General features: G+C 49.0%; 1 protein-coding gene across 10 annotated transcripts in view; it reads left to right on the top strand.

Moving 5' to 3' along the window:
- Positions 1-7,940: 7,940 nt before the first annotated feature.
- PRR20G (proline rich 20G) overlaps positions 7,941-19,636 on the top strand; it is a 140,114-nt gene continuing 128,418 nt past the window's right edge. For 9 of the 10 annotated variants that reach the window (XR_008624867.2, XR_004670704.3, XR_010111646.1 and 6 more), the window contains exon 1: positions 7,941-8,513. The gene's annotated coding sequence lies outside the window, so the exon portion shown is untranslated. The remainder of the gene's footprint in view (positions 8,514-19,636) is intronic. The other variant, XM_055110391.1, reaches the window with a different exon arrangement.

Here is a 19,636-nt window from a genome sequence, read left to right as displayed (position 1 = left end):
AATCCACTCCAACATTGACTGGCTCTTTTCCACTCTGGACTGTCATCCTTCCCTCTCCCTGCACACACACGTGCACGCACACACACACACAAGCACACGCGCACACACGCCAGAACTCAACCACCTTCTGTCTCATAGTTTTATGCTGGCTTCTCAGATCCATCAACCTCCCCTTCTCTGCTGTGGTATCTCTAATGCTGGGTTTTGGGCAGGGAGCCAACAATCTGTGCTTGGTATCTTGTTTGCAGTGAATTTATAGACTCCTTGGGGCAGAATCGATCCCTTTGTGTTCAAGAATGTAGTAGTTTCTCTACTTACTTAAGTTTTTGTTTATGTAAAGTTTGATCTTTTTTTCATATAGATCTTGTTACATGTATTATTAATTATTTTCTAGTTTTTGTCACTATTGTGAATGGGCTACATCTTTTCCCCCAAATGTTTTCTAACTGGTCGTGGTTGTTGGTTTGAACTTGCTAGGTCATGTCTAGTCACTTGCTGGACTCTCTTATTTGTTCTTATAGATTTTCTAGATAGGCAGTTATATCATTTGCAAACGATGACAGTTTATTATTATTACTTCTGTCTAGAGACTCTTCTTTCTTGTTCTTATTGCAGGGCTTCTTAGGGTTCAGACTTGAAGGTCCCAGAGTATTCCTAAGTCCCAAATTCAGATGCAATGCCTGTTGGCTTTGCATTCCCCGGAATCTCAAGTCCCTTGCATAATAGGGTGGGAGGGGGCATTTGTCATTTTCTCCCAACTCTGATGGGGATGCTTCTAAAATTTCACCTTTAAGTGTCAAGTTTACTAAGAGTTTCTAATGGACAATCTCTGTTAAATTAATGAATTTCCCTTCTATTTCCTAGCTTACTAATCAGAAGTTTTACAAGTCAGAAACAAATGTTGGATTTTATAAATTGCTTCTTTGGGGGTATCTATGTAAATGATCATATGAGTTTTCTTTTTTAATATGTGAATATAATGGATAATATTACATTCATTATCTTGAGCTGTCTTTCAATTCCTGGATTACAATCTATTTTATCATGACCGATTAATCTTTTGATTATATTGTGCATGTAATTTGTTAATATTTTACTTAGGCTTTTGGAAAATCTTTAATGTGGGATATTGGTTTACACATTTCTTTTAAAAATTATCTTTGCCTAGTTCTTTTAGAAAGAGGTGGAATGTTTTCCATTTTCCTTGGTTCTCAAACATACATAATCAAAAAATTTTAAAAAATTGATCAAGAACTCAAGTTAAAAGGTAAATCAAAACAAAAATTAAAAATGACCTAAAGATGAACAGCAGTGATAGCATGACATATCAAAATATACAGGCTGCTGCCAAATCAAAGCAAACATTTATCTGAAAACAAAATGCATTTATTTGGAAAAATATGGCTGAAAGTAGAGTTAGCTAAGAGTTCTGCAAGACAGGCTGTAAAACAGAAGAAAGTTTTAAGCTCTAGGGATGAATATATAAATATATGCTTAGATTTAAAAATAGGGCTGAAAAATATACTCCAAATTATTCACAAAGGTTAGCTCTGAATGAATAGGAGGGTGAAGCTGAGAGAATAAGAATAATTGCAAGAGGAAACTCTCATGTTTGGCTCTATGCACTTCTGTATTGACTGGCTATTTTACAGGGAGGATATGTTTTTACACTCCCTTTGATTTTTAAAACCTATTTTTTTAAAAATTAAAAAGATCATGCCAGTCACATTTCCCAAACACAATGCAAATAAAACTAGAAATGAACAAGAGGGGAGCACCCTCAAATCCATCCACTTGGAGATTTAAAAACAAATCTAAATAATGTGAATTAAACAATAACTCAAAACTGAATTATCAACTATTTAGAAATGAACAGCAATAAAGGCACTGCATATAAAAACCCACAGGATACCACCCAAGCCATGTGTACTTAGAGGAAAATGAATAGCCTTAAATGCAGTCATTAGTAAAGAGGAAAGATTAAAAAGATAAGAGAAGCATTTACCTCAATAAGCTAGGAAATCAACATCAGAATAAATCTGAAGAAAGCAGACTGAAGGAATTAATGAAGAAAAGGAGCAGAAATTAATGAAATAGAATAAAACAATAGTAGATGAGATATAAATAGGAAAGATAATTCTTTGAAAAGACTGATAAGCCAGACAAAACTAGTAAATCTGATCAAGAAAACACATCAGTAACCATGCAGAAGGGGGATTATAGATACACAGATATGTTAAAATATGGGAGAATACAAAGCATATTTTTTGCCAATAAATCTAATTATCAAAGGTAAAATGAATACTTTTTAGGAAAAATCACATATGTACAAAGTGGCAGATGCTGCAACTTGGCTAACCCGACCTCCGCCCCAATCCCTTCCAGCATGCCTGTCTCCACCCCATAAGTGGAAAAGCTAAAAACTATACTTTCCATATGTCCTTGCAGCTCAAGTTGAGTGTGTGGCTTGGACTGAGCCAAGCAGGTTATCAAAGCAGGACTCCAGAGGCAAAAATGAGCTACAGTTGGTGGTTGAGGGGACTGTGTTTTTACCAGGAGGGGAGAGCCTGCCTGAGAATGAAGCCAACAGCAGAGGGAGGTGTAGCTTAGAAGTGGCAAAAGATGGATTCCTGGCACTGTTCCTGGATCCAGCTGTGCCTGAAGTCCCAAGGCTTCTCTGGCACACTAGCCAAAAGATCTCTTTCCTTTTATTTGTGCCTGCGTGAGATGGGATTATGCTTTTTACCATAGCAAGAGCCCTGCTTAACACAAGAGGAGTGACGAGCAATGGGCTGAGAGGATGGCAGGAGCCAGGTCATGTGCGGAAAGATTGGCTCTTGTGGCAAAAGCATTAGGCTCAGCCGAGACAGTTGTGATAGAGGCACCCAGTGGGGAGTGGTGGAGGCAGTGGGTTTCTGTCAGGACATTGTGTTGGAGGGAATGGAATATCTCCTCCCTTTTGTCTATGTTGCTCACCTTCACAGAAACTCAAGAAGCCTTCTAAACTCTGCAGTATACAGTGTTTTGCCCTTAACCAGCTGTGGTCTGCATCTCTGGCTCATACACTGAAATTGAATCAAGAAGAAGCAAGGGGAAACATTATGAATAGACCTATTCAAAAAAGCAATTAAAAGGTAGCCTAATAAAAAAAGAAAGAAAGAAAAAAGAAGGCATCAGGTCCAGACAGTTTTATGGGGAAGTTCTGCCAAACCTTTAAGGAACAGATAACTCCTTTGTTGGAAATCCTGCTTTGTGTGTTCAACCTTCCCATTTTTATATGTTGTTAATGAATTCGGGTTTACATGCGCCTTGCAGGTCACCATGCCGTGGGCTGAACAAAACAGGCTTATGGATTGGGTGTTGCTTGTGGGAGCCTCCTGTTTGCCCCTCCAATGCCCAGAACCCAGGGAATGGTTCACTCATTCATTCCTGAGTACGCCTACATGCCCGTGCTGTTCTGGGCATGGGAATACAGCAGTGAGCCAAACAGACAAACCCCTGTAGTTGTGGGATTGACTGCGGACAGTGCTCTAGCAGGGGAAACAGCTGCTGCAAAGGCCCTGGGGCAGGAGCAGGCTGCTTGTCATGTTCATAAAAGGTGGGAGGCCAGGGCGGCTGGAGCCAGTGATTGGGGTTGGGGGAAATGAGTCGGAGAGGAAGGAGGTCCGGCCTGAGCATGCCCGGGAGGCCACTGAAGGGCTCTGGCTTTTTCTTTGAGTGATGTGAGGAGGAACAGGATGGGGCTTGTGCTTCAGTAAGATTTCTCTGGCTACCCCAATGAGAAGAGATTGTAGGGGGATCAGATCAGTGTAGGGCTAATGCTGTTGTACAGATGACGGGCTTGGGCCAGGGTGGCGGCTGTGGAGGTGTGAGAGGGGCCTCACACAAGTGCGTTTACAGGGAGGGCTGGCAGGACTTTTCAGTGGGTTCCAGATGGGGTTGAGGAAAGAGATGCCCATGAGCTGTGCCCGTGTCCGCCCAGGTGAGTGCAGAGGCCCCCAGGCATTGGGAAGCTGGCACTGTGTAATGAGAAGTGGCACCTGCCTCTGGGTAGGCTAAGGACGTGCAGTTTGGGAGCAGGGGTCAGGGCAGGGCTCCATGGCTCTCAGTGACCACAGGGACAAGGGCAGAAGGGGATAGTGTATGTGCCAGGGAGAGATGACTGGTGGGTGGTGGAACTGGGGCTGTTCCTAGCCCCGATCTTGCGTCCAGCTTCATTTCTAAGCACATCTTTCTCCCCCGCCATGCTGGGAAGTGCAATTTTGCTGCTATTGAAATACAATGTGCCTTCTCTTTCCTCGATCTCTCTGCTTTAATTGTGTACCCTGGCTCTGCGCCTCAGCGCTGGCCGGCTCGGAGATTCAGAATTTCAGGCTGACACCATAGTAACCACTTAGTTTGATTCAAGATTCCAGTGTCATCCCTGGCTGCGCTTGAATAGGACGGGGTGGGGGGTGGGAGCAGGGGAGGGGGGCAACTGAAGACAGCTCCCTGGAGCAGCAGCAATTATTTCTTCGTTTCCAAGGAAAATGTAAACAGAAGGTCAGCTTTGGCCAGGCTTCTGAATTTTCCTCCCTTTGTGGCGACAGGTTGATTTGGGGAAATTGGGCCCGTTTGTTATTTGGCCTTCTGGGCTTCCCCTCCCCCTCAGCTGGGACAGAGGCAGTGGCAGCTGCAGTGACACGGATGGGGCCGAGCGCTGCAGAGCAATGCACGTCCGATGGGAGATGAGCCTCGAAGCAGCTGCAAATGCAGTCAGAGCCTGCCTGGCATCCTGAACAGCCCCCACCTCGTGCTAGCCCCACCCCAGCCTGCACAGGCCCCTGGGCTGGGGCCAATGCTAGCTAACGCCCAGAGAATGGCCCGGAGTTGGCCCTGCTTCCCCCTCCCAGCAGAAGCCATGAAGCTCTACCGTCCAGCCCTCCCAGTCCCCTAGCTTGTGCCAGCCTGTCCTGGTGGGATTCTGTAGCCCCTCTCCCAGCAGCTGGGGCGTGGTGTTACTTGTGCTGCCTTAGCTCTGGGCCCAGCAAGCCACAGCTTCCCACAGCTCTCCCACCATACCGCTCTTCTAGTGGCTCCCTGCCTTGGTTGCCCCGCTTGTTCTCCAGGCCTCCTGTGGGCTCTGCCTCCCAGCTGGCCTGTGCTCCTGGAGCCACCCTGCTGGAGCCTGTTCTGTGAGCCCCTCTAAACCACTAACGCCACCAAGGCTTCTGGTGGCTGTGATTCCTTTACCTGTCCGAGCCTCAGTTTTTTCATGTGTGAAATGGAGACAAACATAGTGCCCTGTCTGCAGATGTGTTGAGGTCTCAAGTTCTCATGGTACTCAGAGACTGTGGCTCCCCACAGAGCTACACCTTCACCTCAAGTCCAGCTTCCCCCAGGACTCACTGGAGGTGGCAGGCCTGGTCAGCACCCCGTATTGTGTTATCCAGCTCCCTAGAGCCCCAGCTGAGCAGGCACATGATCAGAGTCCAGAGACACAGCTGATGACAGTGTCACTCACGTGGCGTATCAGGGACTGGCGGCTTCGTGGAGTGCTTCCTTGCCTCACCCTGCCCCTTCTGCATCTTGAGGTCTGTCTCTTGTCACATTCCATTTCCAGGTGGCAATTTCAGAATCAGCAAAGCCTCTTTTGGTTGCAAGTAGCAGGGCTGGGGAGGCCAGGTGAAGTCCTTCAGGCACCTCTGGGTCCAGGCGCTTGGTGGTAACATCACCCTGCGCTCCTCTGATCTAGCGGCCAGCTTCCTTCTGTGGCTCTGAGGAGGGGCGAGGCGGCGATCGGCTGCTCTGGGTTTACTTTCTGTCACTCTAGCAGAAAGAAAACCTCTCTGCCCAGCATCCATCAGGCAGTCCCAGAGAGGACTCCCAGTGGCCCTGGTGGGTCCTTTGCCCACCTGCTTGCTTTCCTGGGACCAACTGCAGTCTCCAGGGTGGGCAGTGGTCTACGGATGGCCCATCCTGGTGTTAGAGCTCACCAGGGGCTGGTGTGTGTGTGTGTGTGAGAGAGAGATTTTTCCCCAGGTGAGGGAGGGGTGTGTGTGTGTGTGTGTGTGTGATTTTTCCCCAGGCGGGGGAGGTGTTGTTGCTGTGGAAGGGAAGGGCAGGCCTTTGAGGTCTGGCCTTCTGTGAGGCTGCTGTTCCTTACTGCCTGGACCCTCAGGGCCACTCCCTATCCTGGGCCTGAACTCCCTGAAACAAGGAGTGAATGTGCCATTCACGTTTTATGGCTGTCTGGAGCTTCCCAGCTTCCTGGGCCAGGAAGCTGCCTCTGGTCTGACCTCACTCCTCACCAACCCCGGGAGCCCAGGCAGGCCCAGCAGACACCGTCCCCAAACATGCAGTCCCTCTCCCTCAGCCTCCCCCTGGAGCCGCCTTCTCCTCTCTCCTCTCCCATCCTGCCTTCTTTCCTTTGTGCCTTCCTCCTGTCTACCTTCAGTACACATTTACTGAGCACCTGCTGTATGCTGGCACTCTGCTATGGGCCCCGGGGAGCTGGCCAGGAGCCAGAGATCTGTGCCTGCCTTTTCAGCATTCACAGTCTGGGGTAGGGGAGAGAGACATGAATTGAAGGGCCACACAGTTCTAGGATTCCAAACTCTGGAGAGTTCTAGGAAGAAGGGTGTGGGGACGGTGTCCACCAGGGCCCTCTGCAGTCAGGGAAGCTCCAGGAGGAAGCAACACTGTGGCTGAGAGTTAAACAATGAGTTCGCAGAAGGAACGGCACGCACAAAGGTCCCGGGGTGGGAAGGAAGGCAGTGTGCATGCATGCAGGGAGAGGGGAGGCAGTGTGTGTGAACAGAGAGAGGGAGGCAGTATGTGTGAACAGGGAGAGGGAGGCAGTGTGTGTGAACAGGGAGAGGGGGGCAGTGTGTGTGAACAGGGAGGGGGGGCAGTGTGTGTGAACAGGGAGAGGGAGGCAGTTCGTGTGAATGCAGGGAGAGGAAAGGCAGCTCATGTGAATAGGGAGAGGAACGCAGTGTGTGTGAACACAGGGAGAGGGAATCAGTGGCCGGTGGGGGTGCAGATTGGGGTGGCGAGGCCAAGACCACACCTCTGGCCAGCTACTGCTCCTTCAGGAGGCAGCTGAGGTTTCATCTCTTCCAGGGAGCCCTCCCTGAATGCTTCCTTGAGCCCTTCCTTTGGCCCTTGCTGTCCTTCCATTTCCGTGCTGAACTGTATTTGGTCGCGCATTTGTCTGTTTTCATCTCTGGGCTTTGAGTGCTTTAAGCGCAGGGCTGTTGGCTGTTATTGCCGAGTCCCCAGCACCCGGTGTGAGTCCGGACTCACAGGAAGCAAGTGGGGGAGTCTGGAAACGGTTTGTTCAAATGGCAGTGGGGTCCTAGAACTCAGTGAGAAAGACACAGACCCGGCCATGGCCCTGCTGGTCCAAGGACGTTGACTTCCTCATCGCTGCTAGGGTGGCAGGCTGTTGAGGGCCTAGAATTCTACGTCCAGGCTGGGAACGTCAGCCAGGGTCTCACTGAAGTCCTCAGAAAGATGTAGCTCAAAACACTGTGTGTCATTTTCCTCCACCAGTGTTGAGCTGATGGAGAATGACCAGGAAGCCCTGTGGCTTCTGCGTTTGGGTGAGTCCTGGGGCATGGTGTAAGTGCTGAAGGAGGGGAGCTAATGGGGACTCCTCTAAGGGGAAAAAGCTAGGTTTACCCTCTCTTGATACTATTAGAAAGTTGACCTCCTCACTATAGAACATTTGGAAAATACTCAAAAGTAGAAAGGAAGGAGGGAGTGGGGAAGGAGGGCGAGAAGGAGAGGGATGAAGTGACAGGAAGAGAGACTTTGAAAGGGGAGGAGAGAGAGACAGAGACGGAGAGAGAGGGAGAGAGTGGCAGACGGAGGAGGGGAGAGACAGGGAGATAAAAGGAGGTGGGGGGAGACAGAGAGAGGGAGGAAGAGGGCACAGAGAGAGAGGCAGAGGGAGAGAGGGAGGGAGAGGAGGAGAGAGAATGGGGGAGGAAGAGACGAAGAGGAGAAAGAGAGCTCCATTTCCACTGCTCACAGAATATGGTGTATTCCAGAATGGCTTAAGCATTGACTTTAAAATCCAGCTCTGTCTCCTGCCAGTTTTGGGGCCTGAGGAACTATTCCCCTGTCCCTCTGAGCAGCTTCCCTGCCTGTGAAATGGGTGCAGGGACAGTCCTGGGGTGAGAATCCTGTGGCTCAGGAAGGCTGGGGCTTCCTGGCCATTGGCATTCTGCTTTCCCCATGTTGCTAGAAACACTCTTAAACCATACTTTAATTCTTGTGAAGATTCTGAGACCCCACGCTAACCATGTTCTACCTGCTGCATAGGCGCGGACTGAGGAGCTTCGGGTAAGGTGGGCACCTCCAGCCCCGGGCCTTCCCCAGGCGCCCCCCAGCCTCGGGCGTCTGGGCCCAGCCTCCCGCCTCCACCTCGCAGAGAAGCAGCGGGGCTCCCCGCAGATGGAGAGGGGCGACTGTGTCTCGTAGCACTGGCCTGTTTCCTAGGAAACCCAGCCACGGAGGAGGGACTGGTGAGTGCTCTCGGGGTTCTCCGATGTGGGAGGGGGCTCTGCAAGGCCCCAAGTCTGGCCCGTCCATTTGCTGTGCTCCGGACCTGGTCCTGGCCCCCTTGGGTCTCAGTTTCAGCACATGTGTATGTGCCAAGGGTTGGGGGGGTCCAGGCTCCTGTCTCTGCTGCAGCGGGCACTGCCAGCTGGCCGCCGACCAACCTCCAGCAGACCCCTCACTCCGGATCTGCATCTTCCCTTAGGGGCTCCTCACACTCAGCCCATGCCCCTCTGCACAACCTGCCCAGCCAGGGTCCCGGGTACCTGCTAGTTGCTGGGCTTTCTGTGCTCAGGGGCCTTCCTTGTCCCTCTGGGACGCCCCCTGGAGATCGAGGGAAACCTCACGCCATGCTTGGTCAGCTCTGGGGCCACTCCCTGCCCCCACCTTCAGTCATGCTGCTCCCAGGAGGTAGAAGGATTTCCAAACAATCTCTCAGCTCAGCTGGCCCTCTCCATTCTGGAAGCCCTGGCACACAACACCCTTTTCTGTCTGCTCCTTGGAGTAACAGTAGTAGTAGGTCCCATTTGTCATGCTCCTGGCATGTGCCATGGGCATCCCGTTCATCATCTCTGATTTTCGCAGCTACCTGGTGATGCCCTTTGTGCAGATGATAAAACTGAAGCTCAGAGAGACCAAGAGTTCACAGACTCCAGAGCCTTGGTGCACATCAATGTGTCTGTTTTTTTGGACTAACCACACAGATACCAAAATTGGTCCATAAGAAACAGCGTGCAGTGGAGCTGGGGCTGCATGATCCCCAGGCCAGGACTGGCGCCCTTCCACACCTGGATCTTCAGCTGCTGCTCTGGTCCCTGGAGAGACCACTGTGAGCACCAGCATTGGCTTTGGGAGGAGAAATAAACCGCAGATTGTCAGTGGCATTTACCAAGCTACTGCCTTGAGCCGGTTGCTATTTTTGGTGATCTCTGTGACCAGCTTCTGCAGAGAAGGCATTTCAAGTCTCTGTCTGAAGAAATTGTCATGATTTGTATAAATGTGCATTAATGAGCCATATCCTGGCCAAGACACAGGTTTTTCTATAATGTTTAGCTAATTTGCAGGTAGCATCTACAAACCAGGAGCAGAGGCACCTGTAGGGTCTGGGTTGGAGTCCTGACCTGCACAGGCTGCAAAACCATTAAAGCCTGCTCCTGCCCCCTGCCCTGGGCACTCACAGGGGCTTGCTGGAGCCAGGGTGCAAGGGCTGGATCAGAGCCACACTGCCTGGATTTGAATTCTGACTCTTCCACTTTGGAGCTGTGTGACTGTACACAAATCACTTACCATCTCTGAGCCCCAGCTTTCTCATCTGTTAAATGGGAAAACAGTAGGATTTACTTCAGAAATAGGGTCGTATGCCTATAGTCCCAGCTACTCCGGAGGCTGAGGCAGGAGAATGGTGTGAACCCGGGAGGCAGAGCTTGCAGTGAGCCGAGATCGTGCCATTGTGCTCCAGCCTGGGCGACAGAGCAAGACTCCGTCTCAAAAAAAGAAAAAAAGAAATAGGGCTGTATGAAGATAGAATGAGTTAATATATGTACTGTATTTACGGCAGTGCCTGGCACTATAAAAGTGCTTATAAAACAAAACCCATAGGCTGGTAGAGATGTGCTGGGCAGACAGGACGCCACCAAGTGTGGCTGTACCCATAGCCTCCTGTAGACTCTCCTGGGCTTTTTGCTCAAAGTGGCTGGGTCCTTCACCTTGTAGTAGCCCTCTGTCCTGCATAGCTGATGACGCCCCGGCCCCTGGGATCAGCCCCTGTGTGAGCCCAGGGCTCTTGGAGTCAGACAGCCACCAGGGTGAGTACTCTGTTGGAGGGACAGTGACTCACAGAGGCAGAGGGCAAAGGACCCTGCTTCCCCCTCCAGGGCCCTGTGCCTGCCCCGGGGAAGGGGGAGTATTGATGGAATCTCCGGATGTTTATAGCTTTTCACACTGGCTATAATCCTCTTTCCCCGTCCCTGCCCCAAGGATTCTGACATTTTCCCCTAGGGAGTGCTTTTCAGAATCCCAGGGAAGTAGCCTGGAGTGTGCAGTTAGGAAAAAAAGCACCTCAAGGAATTCTGCTCCATTTCCATACTATTACTGAGAGCCACAGGCAGGGAAAATATTTGATGTTAGATATTTGATGTTAGAGAAAAAGCATTAGGGCAAAGACTTTTGATGCAAAAATGGCCTGAAGTCTTAGACCTGGTGAGATCCTCTGGAGCCAGGATGAGACCTGGAGACACCCTCTAGCAGGTATGGCTGGGCTCCCCAGCAGAGTGCTGGGTTCCCAGGCCCTGTATCTGCTCCGGCAGAGCTAGGCAGAGCACAGCTCACTGTCCACCCGGCTTCTGGTCCCAGATCAGATGCTGGTCCAGCAGCTGGACCCTGGCCACAGCTGCTAGACCTGGCAGTGCCCCTTGCTGTCTCTCAGACCAGGGTGGGGTTGTCAGCCCCGAGTGTGGGTGCTCCTCTTGGGTTTCCAGCAGCCCTGCTCTTGGTCTAGCTCCCTTCTGTTTGTTTTATTTTGTCAGTTGCCCTCTACCTTCCTCCAGGACAGGATTGAATCTTGCATGGCTCTCGCCTGGCCATCTTAGGAGAGCATCTGGAGAGGTCAGCAAGGACCAGAGGGCTCAGGGCCTTGAACGCTGGGAGCTGGGAAGGCCAGACTGTGGGAAGGCCCCTCCTGCCCATGGGCTGCAGGGAGATGGTGGGGGCCTGGTTGTCGCAGGGAGGCCAGGGGCTTGTCTTAGCACGTGATGGTAACCCTCTCTCTACCTTGGCTGGTATGTTACCAGAGGAGTTGACGACGATCATGGGGGGGTCTACATTTCCCACCCCAGGGAACATCTTCCAAATATAAGACACCCAGCCAATCAGAAGGGCTGGTGGGCCATACTCTTGGTGCCAGGCATGAACCTGCTTGTGCCTTATGGAGAAGCCCAAGGGTCCTGGGGTTCAAGGGCAGCCAGGGATCCTCCATGGGGGTTTGGCGGCGGTCATTTTCCAGCTGGTTTTGAAGTGTTTTAGTATTTTTAACAACCAGTGGAGCTATATTGATGTGCACCATCTCTGGTTCCCTGAGCCCTCACCTTGGGGCTGCCTCAGGGGAGCCCTGCAGTGAGGTGGCCTTTTCTGGGGACCCATGGCAAAGAGGATAAGGCCTGCATGAGGCTGAGGCAGAGGGGACTGGGAGAGAGTTTGGGCTGGAGAGAGATTTAGAAGGCTAATTACTAATCCAGTGACTGAAGGATGTGGGTGACAGTTTGCAGGGAGGCCCAGATCATTACCTTGGGCTTGTGAGCCATTCACTGAGGAATTTCCAGAGCTTCACAGTTTCAGTAGAGCTAGGAGGAGGGTGTGGAGGTCAGAGGCTCCTGGCTGACCATACCATCGGGATGCTTGGCCTTCATCTAGAGAGAGCCCTGGGGTGGGTCAGGTGTGCCTGTGCAAGTGTGAGTGCAAGTGTGAGTGTGTGTGTGCCCGGTAGGCTGCTGGGGAGTCTTTCTCCTCATTCATCCTCTAAGCCCCGGCCCTGCTCCTCAGTCCCTGGCACTGCCCTCCCCACCCCCACCTGGGCCCCCCACAGAGATCAGCCTCTTGACAACCATCAGCTCTGCTGGAGTAGAGGGAATTTATCTGCTTGGCTGGATCCTCCTCCCTGCCACGGAGGACCATGGCACCTTCAATTACACCAGGTGCAAATTCATTTCATCCAGATTCACAGGACTGGGCTGCAGAGGGCTGTTCTCTGGCTTTATTGCAAAATGCGTTATTTTCCTTCCTCTCTCAAAAATATTTATCTATGCTAATTTAGCACTGGAGCCAGCTAAGTTCTGCATGGGGAATTGCCCTATTAATTCTGCCGCCTGGAAATACTGCGCTGAGCTGCAGAGATGTTTCTGCTGCCTCCGGCTGGGCAGTCTCCTCCTTCAGATAGGAACCCCAGGCCAGAAGAGGAGCTGGCTGCCTGATTGGCAGTTTTGAAAGGTGCTGGGGACCTGTGTCTCACATATAAACTCCTTCACAGACTGAACATAAAAAATAACCCTTCACTTTTGGGAGGCTCTGTGGGAAGGGGCCGCCCAGATTTTTCAGGTTGCAGACATTGATTTCATTCTGGTACAGTCTCTACCATTTACCCACTGGGTGACCTTGGACAAATGATGCAACCTTTCTGATTCTCTCTCTCTGCATCTATAAAATGAAACTGATAACCTCGCAGGGAGGCTATGAGGGTTATTCATTGGATACTTTTGAAGCCACAGTCACATGGCCGGGGAGTCATAAAGGGGGGGTGTTAATGTCATTTGTCTCCAGAGCCACATTTCCCATCTAACAGATGAGGAAGGTGCCTGCCTGACATCCCAGGTGAGTGTCTCAGGGGCCTCTGAACAGCAAGGCCACCCAAGAAGAGCTCCTGAGGGCTCCCACCACATCAAACATATGATTTCTATACTCTACCACCCACCAGCTTTGTAGCCTACAGCCTGCTGTTCCCATCTTTCTTTTTCTTCACCATCATCCCGACTTACATTGTTTCTATCTTCCTGTCCACTTCCCACACAGCTGTGACTCTTAAAATATAAGTGGGATTGTGTCATCCCACTGGCAGAACTTTTCAGTGGCTTGCCTAGCTCTTGGGGTGAAAGCCAACCCCTGGCCTCTCCCCTCTCCAGCCAAGTCTCCAGCCCGCCTTTCTGTGCTCACGAGGTTACACCATGGTTATGGGTTCTCCCTCCTGGCTCTTGGCTTTTGCTGTGCTATTTGCTTGGATTTGTCCCAACATTCGGGTCTGGGTTCCAAAGTCACCTCCCCAGAGAGGGTCCGTCTGGCCTCCCTGCGGGCCCCAGAAGTCTCCGCCTCTCACACCACACTGCTTTCTTTCCTGTAGCACACACACCTACCTGAGCACTTCTGTTTACCAATTTGTTTGCAGTCTGGGACCTTCCATGTAGGAGGCCCCCAGAGGCAGCCTGCTTCATACCCATCTCCCTCTCCACCTTTCTTTCTAACAAGACTCTCGATGGGTTCAAGTACCCCTCCTGCATGCTCCCAGCAAGTCCTGATGAGTCTAAACCAGCCAAGACAATCCCATTCCTCATGCTGGAAATTGTGGAAGACGCAAATCCAGCCACTGAGATGGGAGGTTGCTTCTGAGGAATATTTGTTTTTTCTTTCTTTTATTAAGGTATCACACAAAATAAAACTCACCTTTTGTACTGCACAGTCTGATGAGTTTTGACAAATGCATACAACCACATAAACACCACTATAATCAAGATATAGAACAAGTTCATCACCCCCAAAACTACCTGTGTAGACACTATCTCCCCTGCCCCAGCTCCTGCAAACACTAAGTTGATTTCTGTCTCCACAGTCTTCTGCTTTTCTGAATGCCTAGGTAGCTTTGTGAATTTGACTTTTTTCATTTGGAATTTGTGACTCAGCCATATTGCTGCATATATGGGTAGTTTATTCCTTTTGATTGCTGAATAGTACGCCATTGGATGAGGTACCAGAGTTTGTTTATTCATCTGCCAGTTGAGGGACACTTGAGTTGTCCTAGTTTTTGGTGATTATGAATAAAACGTCCATAAACATTTAGATAGAGTTTGTGTGGACATATGTTTTCAGTTAACTTAGGTAAATACCTGGGAATGGAGTTGCTGGGTCATATGGTAGACGTATGCTTAGCTTGATAGGAGACTGCCAAATTGTTTTCCAAAGTGGTAGCCTATTCTGCATTTCCCCTAGCAGTATAAATATATGGAAGGTTAGCTGCTCAACACCCTCACAGGCACTCCGTACTGTGAGGTTTTTGTTTTTTTTTAAATTTTAGCCTTTCCAGTATGTATGTAGACACATATGTCTCATCGTGGTGGCTTTAATTTACATTTCTTTAATGATCCTGAGTGTCTTTTCATGTGTTATTTGCCATCCATATGTCTTTTCTGATGAAGTGTCTGTTTAGATCTTGTGCCTATTTTTAAACAGAGTTCTTTGTTTTCTTATCATTGAGTTTTGGGAGTTCTTTGTATATTCTGGACATAGGCTCTTTATCAGACACGTGATTTGTACCTACTTTCTTTCAGTCTTTTCATGCTGAACTGTGACTTTCAAAGAGTAGAAACTCTTAATTTTGATCACATCGAATCCATCAGTTTTGTCTTTTATGGAATGAATTGATTTTGGCATTTGCTTAACCTAAGGTCATAGAGACTCTCACTTAGGCTTTCTTTCAGAAGTTTTATTGTTTGAGGCTTGCACTCAGTTTTAAGTTCTGTTTTGAGTTCGTTTTTTCATATGGTTCAAGACACGAATTGAAGTTGTTCTCCCCTCCTCCTCCCCCTTCTCATTGCATCCGGGGATGTCTAATTGTTCCAGCACCATGTGCTGAAAGGACTATCCTTTCTCCATTGAATTGCCTTTGCACCTTTGTCAAAAATCAATTGGCCATAAATGTGTGGGTCTATTTTTGGACTCCGTTATGATCCATTGATCTATGTATACATCCTTTCTCCTACACCATGTTTCTTGATGATGGTAGCTTTGTAATAAGTCTTGAAATCAAGTAGTATGATTCCTTTTTGCTCTTCTTTTAAAAATATTGTTTTAATTATTTTAGTTTCTTTGCTTTTCCATTTCAACTTTAGAATCAGGTTGTCAGTTTCTATAAAAATCTCACTGGGATTTGACTGGAATTGCATTGTATGTATAGATTAGTTTGGGGAGACTTGACGTTTTAACAATACCAGATCTTTTAATCCAGACACATGATTACCTCTTTCCACTTCTTTAGGTCTGTGATTTCTTTCAAATGTGTTTTATAGTTTTTAGCATGCAGATTTTGAATATATTTGTAAGATTTATACCTAAGTATTTTATAATTTTGATGCTATTATAAATGACACTTTTAAATATCAGCTTTGAATTATTTATTTTTAGCATATAAAAATAGAACTAATTTTTGTTTATTGGCCTTGTATCCTATCGTCTTGTTAAGCTCACTCATTAGTTCTAATAACTCTTTTTTAGATTCTTTGGGTTTTTTTTTTTTACATAGATAATTATGTCATCTGTAACTTTCTTTTTTGAGACAGGGTCTTGCTCTGTTGCCCAGGCTGGAGTGCAGTGGTGCAATCATGGCTCACTGCAGCCTCAACCTCCCAGGCTCAAGCAATCCTCCCACCTCAGCCTCCTGAGTACCTGGGACCACAGGTGCACACCACCATGCCCAGCTAATTTTTCTATTTTTTGTAGCCATGTTGCCTAGGATGGTCTTGAACTCCTGGGCTCAAGAAATCTACCCTCTCCGGGATTATGTTCATGAGTGACTCCTGGCCCTGCATTTTTTTCAATCTGTATGCCTTTTATTTCTAAGTTTTGCTTTATTGTATTAGCTAGAACTGCCACAACAATGTCGAATGGAAGTAGTGAGAGTGGACATCCTTGCGTTGTTCATGACCTTAGAGGAAAGTATTCAGCCTTCCCCCATTAAGTGTTGAATTAGCTGGAGTTTCTTCATGGATGCCTTTTATCAGGTTGGGAAGGTTTTTAATCATGCATGGATGTTGAAGAGTTTTACTGTTCTTAAAAAGAGTCGGAAGGAAGAAACTCTGTTCTCTGGAACATTTTTGTACCTGGTTACGATGATGGGAACTGTGGCAGCCATTTTGTGACCAGGAAGAGAGCTAGTTTGAGGAGCAAAGTCAATCCATTGATAATGGGAAAGTGGAGAGATGGGAAAAACCAGACTTTCCATCATTGGTCTATTGAATTAATCAATCCTGGACCTTCCTTTACCACCAGAATTCTTGTCATATAAGAAAATATGGCCGGGTGTGGTGGCTTATGCCTCTAATCCCAGCACTTTGGGAGGGCTGGGCAGGAGAATGGCTTAAGCCCAGGAGTTTGAGACCAGCCTGGGCAATGTAGTAAGACCCCATGTCTATTTTTAAAAATTAAAAAAAAAAGACATTAAATAGCTCTATTGTTTAAGCTTTGTTGTGCTGAGGTTTCATCCCTTGCAGCTGAGAGCTGCTAAACTGATACGCACGAACACTCGAAGGTAGGAATTTGTTTTCTCACGGCTGCCCCACGCCTAGGATGGTGCCTGGAATATAGTAGGTGCTTGCTTAACATTTGCTGCAGAAATAAATGGAGGCCAGGGCCTGAGGCATTTGCATTCTGAGAGTCAGTTTTGCTTCAGTCTGGTGGGAAGCCCTGGGGAGACAGGGAGAATTCTTTAGAATGTGTCATGTGAAGGGAAGATGACTGCTCTGAGCTTCGGAAAGGAGACATCAGACACTCAAGCAGGAATGGACTGGGTTTAAAATCAGGTCTCAGTCTTGAAGTGTGAAAGTGAAAAAAGAGGGGAAAGAGATGTAGAAAGAACCAGAGGAAGACAGGAACTGCTCTGGGAGAGCCTTGTTCAAATTCTCCTTTATAGGTTTGAAAGCCCAATTTCTGCCATGTAAGGAATGATATTTTTTTCGTTTCTGGGAGTAGCAGCCTGGGAGACTTGTTCTTTAGTCACGAGCCCTGTTTCAGAAGATAAACTATACAGATTGCAACAAGGAAAGAGGACATGTAATGCTTGCAAATTTCCTGTGCAAAGTTGCTGTCTGCCTAGAAATTATGCTCACTAGCGGTTTAATGTTTCAGTTAGAGAACACTTCCAATGAGGTAATGCAGCAATGACTGGGTGTCACCTTGCCCATCCTCCCATCCTCCCCAGCCCTGGGGAGTAATAAGCTGGGTCAGAATGCCCCCCATCCCACCCTGGCTTGTAGCAGCTGCCTGGGGGTGCCCCAGTGTATGTGGGGGTGGGCAGTCCTTTCTCTCTCACCATCCTCTGCACATCCCCTGTGAGAACAAGTGAATCATGCCACATTGGAATGTTCTGAACTACTCTGACTTATTCTTTTGGTTGGACAGTGTAGGGGTTTAAGCTGGGAGCTCAAGGCAGAGTGGGTTCAAATCTCAGCTCTCCCACACACTCTCTGTGGGCAAGTCATATTGAAACAGGAGAGTTCCCTGGCCCCCCTTGTAGGATGTGCGACAGGGGTGTGTCTCTCTGTTGGGCCACCAGGAGCTCAAACCCTTTATGGCAGTGGAGGGGAAGGGGGAGGATACAGACAGGCAGGTGCAGGAACCAGGGCAAGGGCTTTTGGGCTTGGACCCCATGGCTGGCCATCACTGATCTGCTGGTCTGCTGGTCTCTCCTGGAATTTGGGATTCGGGGTTTATATTGGGGGCAAGATAGGGGGCATTGTGGGCCAAAAAGGCAACTTTTGGGGCACAAAAACAAGAAAGCCTATTCTCATTTATTGACCTGGGAATCCAGGCTTGAGGGTGGGGCCTTTGCTGGGAAACCACTCTCTTCTACCTACTACTTCCTTGTCTCCTGTTCGGAACAGTATTTATGTCGGGCAAATCATTTATCCTCTCTGCACCTCTGTTTCCTCATCTGTAAGAAAGGGGGATACCATCAGTGCCTACCCCAGATGACCAAATGAGGATTAATCTATGTGGTTAGGACCCTGGGGCTTGCTGTTATTCTCCCTGGCAGAGGGTGACAGGGGCCCAAGGTTATTGCATGGGGAAGAGGAAGTGATTCCAGACAGTGACTGGGAGTGATTTCCACAGTGAGGCCAGAGCCCAGGAGGCCCCAGCATTGAAGCCTGGGGATCAGAGACAGCCGTGGGTGGCACCCCCTTGGTGACCTTGAGGGCTGATGTGTGTTCAGACAAATATGGGACAGAGGCGTGGGGACTCCAGACCATGAGTGAGCCACAGGAGGCATCAAAGTGGGAATCCCAGGTGAGATGGGGGCTGGGGAGGGAGGGCAGGTGTGGTCTGTGCCCAGAGGTAGCAGGGTGCCATGGAGATTCATGAAGTTAGTGAACTAGAAATGCTGTGCAGGGAAGTCGGGTAGGGCCACAGTCATCGCTTCAGACCTGGCCTTGACATCAGAGGCAGGGGAACAGCCTCTCAGGAGGACGAAGTGGGCAGGACTCGCTCTGAGGACGGATCCTTCCACCAGTCCCTGAAATCCCTGATCTCTGGGATTGGGGAGAGGGTTAGGAACACCACTGCCCAGCCATAATGGACAAGGAAAGGGAAGCAAAGGTGAGGAGCCTCCAGCAAGGAACTTAGCCTTCCGTGCAGACCAGAGAGGCTGGTGAGAGGCTGTCAGGCCTCATCTCTGAAGGGCCAGCTCTAGCATGAGTATCTGTGGGGAAAAGCAAGAGAGATCAGATTGTTACTGTGTCTGTATAGAAAGAAGTAGACATAGGAGACTCCATTTTGTTCTGTACTAAGAAAAATTCTTCTGCCTTGAGATTCTGTGACCTTACCCCCAACCCCGTGCTCTCTGAAACATGTGCTGTGTCAAACTCAGGGTTAAATGGATTAAGGGTTGTGCAAGATGTGCTTTGTTAAACAAATGCTTGAAGGCAGCATGCTCCTTAAGAGTCATCACCACTCCCTAATCTCAAGTACCCAGGGACACAAACACTGCGGAAGGCCGCAGGGACCTCTGCCTAGGAAAGCCAGGTATTGTCCAAGGTTTCTCCCCATGTGATAGTCTGAAATATGGCCTCGTGGGAAGGGAAAGACCTGACCGTCCCCCAGCCCGACACCCTTAAAGGGTCTGTGCTGAGGAGGATTAGTATAAGAGGAAGGCATGCCTCTTGCATTTGAGACAAGAGGAAGGCATCTGTCTCCTACCCGCCCGTTCCTGGGCAATGGAATGTCTTGGTATAAAACCCGATTGTATGTTCCATCTACTGAGATAGGGAAAAACTGCCTTAGGGCTGGAGGTGGCAGGCAGCAATACTGCTTTGTAAAGCATTGAGATGTTTATGTGTATGCATATCTAAAAGCACAGCACTTAATCCTTTACCTTGTCTATGATGCAAAGACCTTTGTTCACGTGTTTGTCTGCTGACCCTCTCCCCACTATTGTCTTGTGACCCTGACACATCCCCCTCTCGGAGAAACACCCACGAATGATCAATAAATACTAAGGGAACTCAGAGGCTGGCGGGATCCTCCATATGCTGAACGCTGCTTCCCCGGGTCCCCTTATTTC

This window comes from Pan paniscus, chromosome 2, assembly GCF_029289425.2.
Source record: "Pan paniscus chromosome 2, NHGRI_mPanPan1-v2.0_pri, whole genome shotgun sequence".
In the NCBI taxonomy this organism is placed as follows: domain Eukaryota; kingdom Metazoa; phylum Chordata; class Mammalia; order Primates; family Hominidae; genus Pan; species Pan paniscus.
Note: the sequence above shows the minus strand (reverse complement) of the source record. Positions and strands in the feature narration are given on the sequence as shown.